General features: G+C 44.8%; 1 protein-coding gene across 2 annotated transcripts in view; it reads left to right on the forward strand.

The window, feature by feature from the left end:
• Positions 1-3725: 3725 nt before the first annotated feature.
• Positions 3726-12045, forward strand: part of LOC139553791 (transcription regulator protein BACH2-like) — a 62317-nt gene continuing 53997 nt past the window's right edge. Inside the window, exon 1 of one of the 2 annotated variants that reach the window (XM_071366461.1) lies at positions 3726-4032. The gene's annotated coding sequence lies outside the window, so the exon portion shown is untranslated. The remainder of the gene's footprint in view (positions 4033-12045) is intronic. The other variant, XM_071366460.1, reaches the window with a different exon arrangement.

Here is a 12045-nt window from a genome sequence, read left to right on the forward strand (position 1 = left end):
AGTGTTTCAAAAGTTACCATCATATTTCAGTAGCTTGATTAGGTCAAAACTGGAGTATGATAATCTTGGATGCAATAATTTGATATGGTTGTTCAATTTCAAGTTCTGTGTATGAATGCTTCCATACAATCATTCAGTCTTAAACAAAACATTTGGACAGTTTGAACCCAAGGCCCCACCCACCAACCTGCCCACGCAGGAATGTAGCCTGCATGTTTCCATCAAGAAAAATAACAAGCTGATCTGTCACTGCTGTATCATCTGTAATCTCTCCTTTAAAAAGAAAGGAGTAGAGGAAACGAGGGAATTGACAGTATGGTTTGGTGACAGACTAATTCCTCAAAGCCCCCCAGTGTGGCTAAGCCTAGTCCTCCACTTCTTTTTATCGAGAGCTCTGCTATTTTCTTTCACTTGCAGAAGTGTCTTGTTCAATATCAGGTCATGTTCAAACGTAGGCAATGGTCTCATGTTGTTTAGTTTTCTGAGAGCCTTGTCAGTTTGACTGTGTGTAGTTGTGTCTCCCTGTCTATTTTGTCTCCAGTATCTGTTGTAGAAATGCATTGTTGGCAGTAGCGTATATGGGACATGACTAGCAAAGCAAAATCTGTGTTTCTTCCTTGTCAATTTTACACTGTATTTGAAGCATAGGTAAATTGTGTGATTATCCCCATCACTGGCTCCTTGCATTACCACTTTGTACATAATTTCCTGCTGTTGAGCAGATTGAATCAGCTTTGATTATTTATACCACTTGACATTGAGAATGTGGGCTGATCTGAATACCACCCAGGGAAAATAAATGGGCTCCAGGAGCAGCAAGTCTGTGGCAACCTGATAAAACGTAATAGCTTGCCAGCTCCTTGGGGATCTGCTGTCTCTATATTATAAATCACGCTCTCTCTGCCTGACTAATGCAGCCTCCGTACTGAACCAATAGTCCTACATTTCTGCATAATGCAGAGGAGAGGACACTCTCTCAACCTCTGAATCATATCTGTCTAATTATGTAACATATGGCCATAAATGATGACTGAAATTATGAAATTGATCATTCATATGAAATGTAGCTCTGTTGTTTGTCCAGGTGAGATTCTTGTTCTGGTGGAGACTCACACATTCTGTCTTACAGCCTGGAATAATTATCTTGAAATAGGATGTCTGGATGTTTCACTGTGGGTGACTAAAGCCTTGTTCACAGGCCTTAATGCTCAAAGGCTTAATGCTCAAATTCTCAGTTTTGTTTTTGAAATCCGTTTTGGAATACTGACTGCCCAAACTGCAAGTTACAAGTGACTAAATCTGGTTGGTGTGTGTTCAGCCAGCAGTCATTTGTTTACATGGCTACGCTAATTTTCATGGCGGGTGTGTGCGCAGTGGTGTAGGATGATTGGTTGTGGTGCTCATGCTTCCCATAGCTCAGAAGTGAGGTAGCTAGCAAGCTAATATGTTGACAACAATGCCTGCCATGGATGTTTCCCAGTTGCTTTAGGTGTTCAAAATCACAGTGTAAGAACACTTTTAAAGCCTCAAAGGATACATTGATCCAACTTTTAAAACAAGCCACAGCAGTCAACTAGCTAGCTAGGCAGCTGTTTAGCTCTCTAGCATTCACTAATTTGTCTGTAAATAATTAACAAGTTAGTTAGCTAGCTACCACATGTTCTTGTCAAACTGTGAACAGAGTAGCTAGCAAGCAACAAGATATGCCAAATAGCAGTCTAAAAACCACTTGAGAGCAAATAAATCAGTTGCATGGCCAGGAATCTGATTTATAATCTGATTTCAAACCACTTAAGAAGGAGGTTTGAAATGTGGTTTGAAATATCTGATTCCTTGTGCTTTTTGGCTGTTCAGACTGCAGGAAGCAGAACAGATTTGAATTGGATATGAAAAACAATTTGTGCACATAACATCCAAATTATTGTCACTGAGGATGATTTTTTGGACAGAACTACCGAGTTCCTTGGCTAAGATGGGAGAACCTGCCAGAAGGACAACAGTCTCCACAGAACTTCACCAATCTGGGCTTTGTGGGAGAGTGGCCAGATGGAAGCCACTCCTGATAAAAAGGCACATGACAGCACACCTGGAGTTTGCAAAAAGGCACCTGAAAGACTCTGAGATCATAAGGCAAAAGATTCTGTGGTCTGAGACCAAACATTTACTATTTGGCCTGAATGAAAAGCGCTATGTCTGGAGAAAACCAGGCACAGCTCATCACCCATCTAACACCATCCCTACCGTGAAGCATGGTCGTGGGAGTATCATGCTATGGGGATACTCGGAGAATGACAAGGATAGAGGGAACAATGAATGGATTTAAATACAGGGAACTCCTTGATGAGAAGCTGCTTCAGAGTGCAAACGACTTTAGACTGGGGGCAAAGATTTACGTTCCAACAGGACAATGACCCCAAGCATACAGCCAAAGCAATGCTGGAATGGCTTCAGAACAAGAATGTGAAAGTCCTTGAGTGGCCCAGCCAAAGCCCAGAATTTAATCCCATAGAAAATCTGTGGAAAGACATGATCATTGCTCTTCACTGCTGCTTCCCATCTAATTAAACAGAGTTTGAGAAAATCTGCAAGGATGAATAGAAGAAAATTCCTAAAACAACCAGATGTGCAAAGCTGATACAGACATACCCAAGACGATTCAAAGCTGTAATCGCCGCTAAGGTGTAATCGCCGCTTCTACAATGTATTGACTCAGGGGTGTAAATACTTATAATAATACTATACTATAAGTATTATTATAAGTTTCTCTATACTTTTCTGAATGTTTGGTTAGTTCTGTATAACATAAAATCGACGACAAAGTCGGCTATTTTACAATGGGGCTCAATGGGAAAGAATGTCTGTTTTCCCCAATTTGTGGGTGTGGTCGAAGGGAATTCATTTTTATGATGTGAATATTGACTCAGAGTAGGTGCCGGAGTGGCGCAGTGGTCTAAGGCACTGCATCTCAGTGCTAGAGGCATCACTACACACCCTGGTTCGATTCCAGGCTGTATCACAACCGTCCGGGATTTGGAGTCCCATAGGGCGGCGCACAATTGGACCAGCGTTGTCTGGGTTAGGGTTTGGCCGGGGTAGGCCGTCATTGTAAATAAGAATTTGTTCTTAACTGACTTGCCTAGTTAAATAAAGGTTAAAAAATAAAATTTTAAAAGGCTGGAGACTGTTCAGTCAGTCAAGGATCTATAGCAGGATGAGATTATGCTTTATGTGTCCTAGGTGTAGGCTAACAGGGATGTGAATGAGTCTGAAGAGCATCTACTCAAGGGGAAGCTGATGATGTGCACTATGAGATTGTTTTTCTCTGAGTGGTTATAATCAGTTAATGGGGGGGTTGGTAATAAATGTCATAAGTGAGATGTATTATTCTTAAATTATGCTGTCAAAATGTAGTGTTTATTTTTTTTATGTATATCTTCGGGTTGGCATGATGATATGCATCCAAAGGATGTTATTTTAGCCTGTTGATGGTGGTTCAAAGGATCATCATTTGTAGGCGCTTCATTATCCCTAGCCATTCTCCCGTTCCTTGCTCCGCGGTGAATCACACACATCTACAATAATAACGGAATTTACGGTGACATGGTTGTAAAGGCAATTCACCAATCCCAAATGCGCCCACCATTTGGAGTAAAATTTAAAATCTACGGGGGCTGTGGTGTAATTTCTGCACAGCGCAATGTTGTGAATGAGGGACAGGGTGACGTCAGCGCTCGGATGTCAACAATGTAGAGCTGGGCGAAAGCATTTCATACGAGGGATACAAACAGCAGAGGAGGAAGCTGCACGCTGTTTTTCAAAGAGACAAAAACGACAACATTCACTTAAGAGCAGTCGTAACACATATTAGGCCTAACCACACGTTATACGTTATAATACGAAATATTGATGACTATTGCTAAACACGCGCTTTCAGCAGTTTGGAGTGGGTGCTGCTGAAGTCACCATGTGGAATCAATCTAATTTGTAAGAGACGGACGGAGCGCTGACGTGCAAGAAAACAGGAAAGTTAAGGTGAGCTTATTACTGTTTTGTTACCTAGGCCTATATCCAATTACACGATGGCTTTGGTTTAGAGTGCGTCCTTTCCCCTTTATTGCATTTTCCCATTTGCAGTGATTTTTTTCTGCTAGTGCATTACATTTCTTATACATTTGATGATATAAAATCATAAATATGCATGCATAACATAATTATGCATGGAGACGCTTGTTTTTTGTTGTTTAATTATCAGTTTAGCGCACCAATAGCCTTTGTTTTGCTATTAATACATTGAGGTGGTCTTCCTATTGCGCAGAGCGGTGACAGTGCGCTTTGTTGTGCAGGGAATGTTTTCGAACGAGGCTGTGGTCGCTACATGGTCAATATGACATGATAGGGAACTGTCATTTTGCGGAAAGCGGGAGCAGAGCGGGACAAAGGATCTCATCGAGTAGCTCGTATTCCCGCCATTGGCCGCTATAGAAAGACATTTAATTATTTGTTTTCAACGAATTAGTGACCTGGAATAATGCAGTGTTGATTTTAACGAACGAAAACGGTAAATAGATTGCACATGGACATGTTTTATGCTTGCTAGATGCCAGTAAACTGCCGTGATATGCTCAGCTATTGAAATAGGCTACTATAAGAATTTCCATAGAGAACTGTGTCACGGCTAGATGTCGCTCTGCTCCCCACGTGTTAGGCTACAAACACCAATTACAGCTGACAATAAATCTTGACAAATGCAGATGAATGCCTAATTCTAGTTATACTTTTTTGAATCACCGATTGAATGACCTAATGTTTTTATGGATTGATTCAAATTGTATTGAATATAATGGATTTAGTTTCAGTGCCATGCATGAACCTCAATGTTCCTCTTGGTCTACCCCTTCTGGCCATCTAATAATATTGTAATCTTTCAATCTGAAATTTGGTGTCACTTCCTGCCATGTTTTTTGCATCTGATCTTAATAAGGTCATTTGCTTTCCCTTATCTTTCCCTGTTTAAGGTCTCACGTGATGGAGAAAGGGTGACTGGGTGCACCAGTAACTCAAATACTTGAGAATATTAACTCAAATACTTGAGTTACTGGATTCCCGGGAAGCAGACTTACATCATTGTTTTGAAAGGAATTTGCCTCAAATTAACCTACCTGTTTCATATTACCTCACTATTCTAAACAATATTCTCAGCAACTTAACCATTAAACCACAAATACTACTGTAAAATGTAGTGTTGTAAATACAGCAGGCATAAAAAAACAGAGAAAAGAGACAGGAGGAAAGAGAGAGAGAACATAATGAGATAGAGAGAACATAATGAGAGAGAGAGAACATAATGAGAGAGAGAGAGAACATAATGAGAGAGAGAGAGAGAGAACATAATGAGAGAGAGAGAACATGAGAGAGAGAGAGAGAGAACATAATGAGAGAGAGAGAATACAACCCATATTTCAGTTTATTTATTTTCCCTTTTGTACTTACAGCTACTAAACTGTAAATAGACATACTATGACATTTGAAATGTCTTTATTATTTTGGAACTTCTGTGAGTGTAATGTTTACTGTTCATTTTTATTGTTTATTTCACTTTTGTTTATTATCTAGTTCACTTGCTTTGGCAATGTTAACATATGTTTCCCATGCCAATAAAGCTATTGAATTGAATTGAGAGAGAGAGAGAGAGCGATGAAGAGAGAACATAATGAGAGAGAGAGAGAACATAATGAGAGAGAGAACACAGGAGAGAGAGAGAGAACACGAGAGAGAGAGAGAACGCATAAAGGTGCATAAAGGAGGGAAAGCTAAAGATAGCGAGAGTACAGAAAGAGAGAGAAAATGAAAGCAATAGATGGAGAGACAGGGACATTCATCCTTCTCTACACAGTTTGGTCTGGCGCTAAGGCGTCCCCAGAGACAGTCTGTCCTTATCACCTTGGACGGGTTGATGGGAGTAGTAAAGGGGAGAGGAGGCGTCGCTCCAATCGCTTTTCCTGCACCTCAGCAAACCTCTCAGACGAATGGGAATCCTGATACACCCTCAGTCACACCCTACGCTTGACTTTCACTACACTGTACACTGTAAATTATACATGCACCTCACAGTATTGTCTGCACTCTGTACATACTAAAGGGATGTGCTTCAAGACTGCCTGCCAGACAGTGTGTGGAAAAATAACATATGAGGTGATGTCTCGTATTGATAGATTCTGTACTAAATGGGTAGATTCTGTAGTAAAATACCAGATGTCTTTCTCTGGTTGGGTTGAATCCAATGCATTGGTTTCACTGTCTGCATCTCCCCCTCTGTGTGGCAACACTGAGAAACACCTCACAGTGCTTCACCACACATAATGTGTAGCTCCCTCCAGTAACCACGAGCACAACCGTTCCTTGATTTTAACTGGCGGCTTTATTCTGTAGATTTAGTCAGAATTATCACCTTCCGTGAGAACTATAAAGTAAATGAAAAATACAGTTAAGCACACTCTTACAACCTTATCTTACGAGTGACTTATTAGCTTGGTATAACTCTGAAGTGCTTACATACATAAACAGTTTAGCCGGCGCTATAACAGTATTAGATTAAACACATGAATAAAGGAAAAATAGCTCATTGGCTGCTTATTACAGAAGGGAGGAAATCAAACATTTACATTTACATTTAAGTCATTTAGCAGACGCTCTTATCCAGAGCGACTTACAAATTGGTGCATTCACCTTATGACATCCAGTGGAACGGCCACTTTACAATAGTGCATCTAAATCTTTTAAGGGGGGGGGAGTGAGAAGGATTACTTTATCCTATCCTAGGTATTCCTTAAAGAGGTGGGGTTTCAGGTGTCTCCGGAAGGTGGTGATTGACTCCGCTGTCCTGGCGTCGTGAGGGAGTTTGTTCCACCATTGGGGGGCCAGAGCAGCGAACAGTTTTGACTGGGCTGAGCGGGAACTGTACTTCCTCAGTGGTAGGGAGGCGAGCAGGCCAGAGGTGGATGAACGCAGTGCCCTTGTTTGGGTGTAGGGCCTGATCAGAGCCTGGAGGTACTGAGGTGCCGTTCCCCTCACAGCTCCGTAGGCAAGCACCATGGTCTTGTAGCGGATGCGAGCTTCAACTGGAAGCCAGTGGAGAGAGCGGAGGAGCGGGGTGACGTGAGAGAACTTGGGAAGGTTGAACACCAGACGGGCTGCGGCGTTCTGGATGAGTTGTAGGGGTTTAATGGCACAGGCAGGGAGCCCAGCCAACAGCGAGTTGCAGTAATCCAGACGGGAGATGACAAGTGCCTGGATTAGGACCTGCGCCGCTTCCTGTGTGAGGCAGGGTCGTACTCTGCGGATGTTGTAGAGCATGAACCTACAGGAACGGGCCACCGCCTTGATGTTGGTTGAGAACGACAGGGTGTTGTCCAGGACCACGCCAAGGTTCTTAGCGCTCTGGGAGGAGGACACAATGGAGTTGTCAACCGTGATGGCGAGATCATGGAACGGGCAGTCCTTCCCCGGGAGGAAGAGCAGCTCCGTCTTGCCGAGGTTCAGCTTGAGGTGGTGATCCGTCATCCACACTGATATGTCTGCCAGACATGCAGAGATGCGATTCGCCACCTGGTCATCAGAAGGGGGAAAGGAGAAGATTAGTTGTGTGTCGTCTGCATAGCAATGATAGGAGAGACCATGTGAGGTTATGACAGAGCCAAGTGACTTGGTGTATAGCGAGAATAGGAGAGGGCCTAGAACAGAGCCCTGGGGGACACCAGTGGTGAGAGCACGTGGTGAGGAGACAGATTCTCGCCACGCCACCTGGTAGGAGCGACCTGTCAGGTAGGACGCAATCCAAGCGTGGGCCGCGCCGGAGATGCCCAACTCGGAGAGGGTGGAGAGGAGGATCTGATGGTTCACAGTATCGAAGGCAGCCGATAGGTCTAGAAGGATGAGAGCAGAGGAGAGAGAGTTAGCTTTAGCAGTGCGGAGCGCCTCCGTGATACAGAGAAGAGCAGTCTCAGTTGAATGACTAGTCTTGAAACCTGACTGATTTGGATCAAGAAGGTCATTCTGAGAGAGATAGCGGGAGAGCTGGCCAAGGACGGCACGTTCAAGAGTTTTGGAGAGAAAAGAAAGAAGGGATACTGGTCTGTAGTTGTTGACATCGGAGGGATCGAGTGTAGGTTTTTTCAGAAGGGGTGCAACTCTCGCTCTCTTGAAGACGGAAGGGACGTAGCCAGCGGTCAGGGATGAGTTGATGAGCGAGGTGAGGTAAGGGAGAAGGTCTCCGGAAATGGTCTGGAGAAGAGAGGAGGGGATAGGGTCAAGCGGGCAGGTTGTTGGGCGGCCGGCCGTCACAAGACGCGAGATTTCATCTGGAGAGAGAGGGGAGAAAGAGGTCAGAGCACAGGGTGGGGCAGTGTGAGCAGAACCAGCGGTGTCGTTTGACTTAGCAAACGAGGATCGGATGTCGTCGACCTTCTTTTCAAAATGGTTGACGAAGTCATCTGCAGAGAGGGAGGAGGGGGGGGAGGGGGAGGAGGATTCAGGAGGGAGGAGAAGGTGGCAAAGAGCTTCCTGGGGTTAGAGGCAGATGCTTGGAATTTAGAGTGGTAGAAAGTGGCTTTAGCAGCAGAGACAGAAGAGGAAAATGTAGAGAGGAGGGAGTGAAAGGATGCCAGGTCCGCAGGGAGGCGAGTTTTCCTCCATTTCCGCTCGGCTGCCCGGAGCCCTGTTCTGTGAGCTCGCAATGAGTCGTCGAGCCACGGAGCGGGAGGGGAGGACCGAGCCGGCCTGGAGGATAGGGGACATAGAGAGTCAAAGGATGCAGAAAGGGAGGATAGGAGGGTTGAGGAGGCAGAATCAGGAGATAGGTTGGAGAAGGTTTGAGCAGAGGGAAGAGATGATAGGATGGAAGAGGAGAGGGTAGCGGGGGAGAGAGAGCGAAGGTTGGGGCGGCGCGATACCATCCGAGTAGGGGCAGTGTGGGAAGTGTTGGATGAGAGCGAGAGGGAAAAGGATACAAGGTAGTGGTCGGAGACTTGGAGGGGAGTTGCAATGAGGTTAGTGGAAGAACAGCATCTAGTAAAGATGAGGTCGAGCGTATTGCCTGCCTTGTGAGTAGGGGGGGAAGGTGAGAGGGTGAGGTCAAAAGAGGAGAGGAGTGGAAAGAAGGAGGCAGAGAGGAATGAGTCAAAGGTAGACGTGGGGAGGTTAAAGTCGCCCAGAACTGTGAGAGGTGAGCCGTCCTCAGGAAAGGAGCTAATCAAGGCATCGAGCTCATTGATGAACTCTCCGAGGGAACCTGGAGGGCGATAAATGATAAGGATGTTAAGCTTGAAAGGGCTGGTAACTGTGACAGCATGGAATTCAAAGGAGGCGATAGACAGATGGGTAAGGGGACAAAGAGAGAATGACCACTTGGGAGAGATGAGGATCCCGGTGCCACCACCCCGCTGACCAGAAGCTCTCGGGGTGTGCGAGAACACGTGGGCGGACGAAGAGAGAGCAGTAGGAGTAGCAGTGTTATCTGTGGTGATCCATGTTTCCGTCAGTGCCAGGAAGTCGAGGGACTGGAGGGAGGCATAGGCTGAGATGAACTCTGCCTTGTTGGCCGCAGATCGGCAGTTCCAGAGGCTACCGGAGACCTGGAACTCCACGTGGGTCGTGCGCGCTGGGACCACCAGATTAGGGTGGCCGATGCCACGCGGTGTGGAGCGTTTGTATGGTCTGTGCAGAGAGGAGAGAACAGGGATAGACAGACACATAGTTGGCAGGCTACAGAAGAGACTACGCTAATGCAAAGGAGATTGGAGTGGCAAGTGGACTACGCGTCTCGAATGTTCAGAAAGTTAAGCTTACGTAGCAAGAATCTTATTGACTAAAATGATTAAGATGATACAGTACTGCTGAAGTAGGCTAGCTGGCAGTGGCTGCGTTGTTGACTTTGTAGGCTAGCTGGCAGTTGTTGACTTTGTAGGCTAGCTGGCAGTGGCTGCGTTGTTGACACTACACTAATCAAGTCGTTCCGTTGAGTGTAATAGTATCTACAGTGCTGCTATTCGGGGGCTAGCTGGCTAGCTAGCAGTGTTGATTACGTTACGTTGCGTTAAAAGAACGACAATAGCTGGCTAGCTAACCTAGAAAATCGCTCTAGACTACACAATTATCTTTGATACAAAGACGGCTATGTAGCTAGCTATGTAGCTAGCTACGATCAAACAAATCAAACCGTTGTACTGTAATGAAATGAAGTGAAAATGTGATATTAACTGTGGAGCGAAGCGGAATGCGACCGGGTTGTTGAGTGCAGAAGTTCTATTCGGTAGACGTTGGCTAGCTGTTGGCTAGCTAGCAGTGTCTCCTACGTTAAGGACGACAGATAGCTGGCTAGCTAGCCTCGGTAAATTAAGATAATCACTCTAAAACTACACACTCTAAACTACACAATTATCTTGGATACGAAGACAGCAAAGACAACTATGTAGCTAGCTAACACTACACTAATCAAGTCGTTCAGTTGGGTGTAATAGTTGCTACAGTGCTGCTATTCGGTAGACGGTGGACGTTTGCTAGCTGGCTAGCTGCTGGGCAGATGGCAGATAGCAGTGTAGACTGCGTTAGGACGACGAAATACGATAATTACGCAATTATCTTTGATACAAAGACGGCTATGTAGCTAGCTAAGAAGAAATTGCTAAGATTAGACAAATTAAACCGTTGTACTATAATGAAATGTAATGAAATGTAATGAAAAGTTATACTACCTGCGGACCAAAGTGCTGCTATTCGGTAGACGGTGGACGTTTGCTAGCTGGCTAGCTGCTGGGCAGATGGCAGATAGCAGTGTAGACTGCGTTAGGACGACGAAATACGATAATTACGCAATTATCTTTGATACAAAGACGGCTATGTAGCTAGCTAAGAAGAAATTGCTAAGATTAGACAAATTAAACCGTTGTACTATAATGAAATGTAATGAAATGTAATGAAAAGTTATACTACCTGCGGACCAAAGTGCGAAGTGCGACCGCTCGCTCCAACCCGGAAGTTGTGAATGTTACTTCACACTTATTATTCCTGGCATGAATTCACGCTTCATCCTTAATTATTATAACGTTACCATCCTAACATATACGCTTCAAACTTTATGAACTACACCCGATGACATGAAAACTTAGCTAGCACAGCGCGGGATTGCCTTCCCTCCAAAAGTGTGTTGCTACAATAAGGATCCCCGTTACAACAGTTATTAGCTACGTAGTTCCGCTTGTCTTATCATTTCCCCGCACAGCGGACACGTAAACAATTCAAACACAAAACAACGACATAACCTGTAAGTCTAACTGTCAGTTACACTCCCACCAATCACCGGTGATTTCTGTGAAAGGGGTCTGCAGGTTTCTTGATCGGCTTCCAGGAGGGTGACTGTCTTATGGATGGGCCTCTCCAGATAGGTGGTTTTGGTGATGCATTTACCTCTCTCATCCAGGGTTGAGTCGCTGATCAGTAACTTGAATCTTCTCACCCGGCCATCCTGTCCCGGGTACACTTCTGTAACCTTTGCCAATTTCCACTGGTTGCGTGGTGCAGTATCATCTTGCAAGATGACAATGTCATTAATCCTTGCGTTTCTTCTGTCTTTATTCCATTTCTGTCTGTGTTGGAGGTTTAGGAGGTACTCTTTCTTCCACCTTGTCCAGAATTCATTGGCTAAGAATTGTACTCTGCGCCATCTCTTGCGGAGATAAAGATCTTCCTTGATGAACTGTCCAGGTGGCGGTAAGATAACTGTGGACTTCATTGTCAAGATGTGATTTGGAGTGAGAGGTTCTGGACCTAATGGATCATTCAGATATTCCGTAGTTAGGGGCCTACTATTTAAAATCGCCATGACTTCATAGAGAAAGGTACGCAGAGAAGCGCTGTCGGATCTTCCGTCTGACTGATCAAGAATGGATGTTAAGACACTTCGTATCGTGCGGATTTGCCTTTCCCAAACACCACCCATGTGACTTGAAGATGGGGTGTTCATGATAAACTCGCATCCAATTTCCTTCAGTC

This window comes from Salvelinus alpinus, chromosome 25 (assembly GCF_045679555.1).
Source record: "Salvelinus alpinus chromosome 25, SLU_Salpinus.1, whole genome shotgun sequence".
Classification (NCBI taxonomy): Eukaryota; Metazoa; Chordata; class Actinopteri; order Salmoniformes; family Salmonidae; genus Salvelinus; species Salvelinus alpinus.